General features: G+C 23.3%; 1 long non-coding RNA gene across 1 annotated transcript; it reads right to left on the reverse strand.

Moving 5' to 3' along the window:
• Positions 1-1,301: 1,301 nt before the first annotated feature.
• LOC127282156 (uncharacterized) lies at positions 1,302-2,092 on the reverse strand. The gene is made up of 2 exons (XR_007843152.1): positions 1,817-2,092; positions 1,302-1,451 (listed from the first exon to the last, which is right to left on the reverse strand). It is a non-coding gene; the product is annotated as an uncharacterized LOC127282156 (long non-coding RNA).
• Between the last annotated feature and the right edge of the window lie 1,444 nt (positions 2,093-3,536).

Below are 3,536 nucleotides of genomic sequence, written 5' to 3' on the forward strand. Positions count from 1 at the left end.
TTAACCGAATTAACCACCCACCATTAACATCATGCATAATATGAATTACCCTATTAAAAGGTAATTCTACACTTGCATTATAATGTATTGAAAGAAACACCCCTCTAACTAATTGAATTGATAAACATATCCCTAACAAAAATCCAAAATTTCATATAATATTAATAGTCACAGGGATAGGTAAATACAATAATTCTTTTTTTAACCTTATTGTATTATAAAATATTTTCATTATAATATTTGTCGTATTGTTTTAGTTTTATAAAATAATAAAATTTTAACCACTAAAATTAATACATATAATAAATATAAAATTATAAAAAAAATTAAAACCCTAAATTTATAATAAAAGTTAATTAATCTTAAATCATAATTTAATAAACCTCTTTTTATTTTAAAAATACAATCATTCAAATGTAAAATTATAATTCTTAAATCATAAATAAAAATTAAATAAAAAATTAATAAAATTAAAAAAAATATTTTAAATAAAAAATTTGTTACCCCAATTTTTATTAAAACTATTTTATTATTTAAAGCAAATCTATTAAAATACAAAAATAAAATTAATATCCCTCCAACTATAATTAAATATAAAATTATTGAATAAAATTTTGAACAAAAAAAAAATCCTAGCAATAAAACTACACAAAAAACTTGTAAAATAAGAAAAATACCTATTATTAAAGGATGAATATTTTTTAAACTCAATAAAATTATTACAATAAAAATTATAAAAAAAATTAAACATACATATAAATTAAACGCTAAAAATATCAACAATTTTTTACTAATATTCAAAAAATAGTTTAATAAAAACATTAATTTTGGAGATTAAAATTATAAAAAAATTATTTTTTTGTTTTAACCTAATTAAATCTTTTATTTTATTAGTACTAAAAATAAATTTATACTTAAATATTAATTTTTTATTTTAAGTTTCTTTTATTAATACTAAAAATAAATTTATTCTTAAATACTAATTTTTATTTTCAGTTTCTTTTATTAGCACTAAATAAAAGTTATGCTTAAATATTAATTTTTTATTTTTAGTTTTTTTTATTAGTACTAAAAATAAATTTATTCTTAAATACTAATTTTTTTACATAAAAAAATTAATAAAATTGCTAAAAAATATTTATTTAATTTTAATATACAAAATTAATGTTTTTATTAAACTACTTAGCTAAATTAATCTATTAACTTTATTTATTTTAATATTTTTAAGGGGTTATGCCACTCTAGAGACCGAAAAAATAGGTGTTTTATGTGAATTTTTTTTAGAAAAACCATAAAGTCAATTAAAAATATAATATAAGAAGTTTATTATACATCTTTTTAGGTGTAAAAAAATAATTTCTTATAAATATTTCTTGAAGAATGGTGGCGCTGTAGCGGTCGTCCTTCGACTCCTCTATGGTTCAAGGGGTACGTGGCCGAACTAACTGCTACTGTAAATTTTGGAATATCTTGAGTATCTAAATTTTTTTTTATTATATATTACAATAGCTAAAGTAACACGTAGGATTTTTTCGATATATTGATTCATGATCAAATGGCGTACTTCTAAAGTTAAACTTTCTAATTTCGACTAAAAAACCATCAGTTAATAGTTAATAACAAATGAACTATATAGAATAAAAAAAAATCCTACGTGATACCTTAAAAAATGTATTTTTAAAGATGTGTGTCAAATTTGAACCTAATCGGTTGGAAATTGTACGAGTTGTTGGTTCGGCCAACTCGAAAAATGTAGTTTGGAGATAAACGCGTTTAAAGTTTTAAGTTGTAAAAAACTTAAATAATTTCACAATACCTTTAATCTGCAATGCCTGCAATTGTGTAGAATAGACTATAGTCTAGCAAGTAACTAGCGCCTTTGAAAACATCTGCCGTATACCTGCTGTAGATCCTTCAAAAATCACCCCCCGTAGAACTGACAAAAGGAGCTCGCCGCGTACCGTGCAGCCTTGCAAGGAACTTCGAAAATAAATTATTTAGAGATTTTTCCGAGCCATAATCCTGCAATATGTTATTTCTGAGACCCTAAGGAACTATTTAAAGCAAAAAAAAAAAAAGCGATTTTTTGAAAATCCTAGAGTGGCATAACCCCTTAATTACTATTTTTTCAATTACACCAATATATTCCCATCTAATCTTATCACTAATAAGATTAGAAATTATTATAATAAATATAATCTTATTTGCATTTTATTTAATAATGTTAATAAAAATGGAATATTTTATTATAATTTCATTAACAATAATTGTTTGTGAAAGAGTTCTAGGATTAACTGTATTAATTTTAATAATCCACTTTAAAGGAAAATATAACACTAATTCCTTAAATTTAAATTTTTAATGAAAATTTTATTAATAATAATTTTTTGCTCTTCAACATTTTTAATTAATAAAAATTTAAATTTTCTTTATTTAATTAATTGAATCTCATTATTTACTATAACCCTAATCATTTTTCCCCCATTATTAATAAATAAAATTATATTTATAATTTTTATTGACCAATACTCATTTATTTTAACTCTTTTAACTTTATGAATTTTTATCTTAATAATTATAGCTTTAATAAATATAAATTTTAAAAAAATTTATTTAACTACTATAATAGTTTTAATATTTTCCTTAACCATATCTTTTATTTCAATAAATTTTTTTTCTTTTTATATTTTTTTTGAAATTTCAATTTCAATTTCAATTTCATTTATTAACGGGACATGCCCTTTCGTACAAAAGTACTCCTAAATTCTAATAGTTACGTAAGTAACAATACAAAATATAAAATATTAACTAAATCTAGGTAGGCGCTATAATGGTTAAAGTTCAGTATAAGTTTATACAGTAAAGAATAACATAAATCAAATTACATTATTATCAAAGGAGAAGATTAATTTTTGATAAATTGAATCTGCTTTACCATTATATCAATTAATTTCAAAAATAATTGTTATTGTTCAATAATACTGATTTTCTCTAAATCACAATGTCTACATTTAGTTCTGTATGTATTTCCTTAAATCACTTTCATAGATAGAAATAAAATAAGTTTCTCTAGAAACGGACACAACCTTGGGCACCAAGTGGGGAAATCACTACAGATTCTCCTTACACGCATCTATTTGGACTGTAAGAGTGGATGTGCGATTTCTAGGGGGGATTTTAATTATGGTAGGGATTCCACGCCGGTACACCATTGACACATTCATTTCTCCGTCTAATCGACGGGTCTCTAGTTCCTCCCTCACTCTCTTAATCTCCTCCCTCTGCATAACCGTCCTGTCATTCGACATCCAAAGATCTTCCAACTCCCTTGAACGTGTTGAGTCTCTTTTGACACTTACAAATTTTTTTAGAATTACTTGTGCCTTCTCTTCCGTCTCACATACAATCTTAACAGGACGAGGCTTACGAGAAACCTGCGCATTAGAACCAATTCTAAATGTGCGTATATTTTCAAGATCATCTGTTTGAATGAATTTTTTTAATTTAGTCGTAACCACAGATTTCAAAAAACAACT

The sequence above is a fragment of the Leptopilina boulardi genome, unplaced genomic scaffold, assembly GCF_019393585.1.
Source record: "Leptopilina boulardi isolate dan_hultmark-lab unplaced genomic scaffold, ZJU_Lbou_2.1 LbouV2_283, whole genome shotgun sequence".
Lineage (NCBI taxonomy): Eukaryota > Metazoa > Arthropoda > Insecta > Hymenoptera > Figitidae > Leptopilina > Leptopilina boulardi.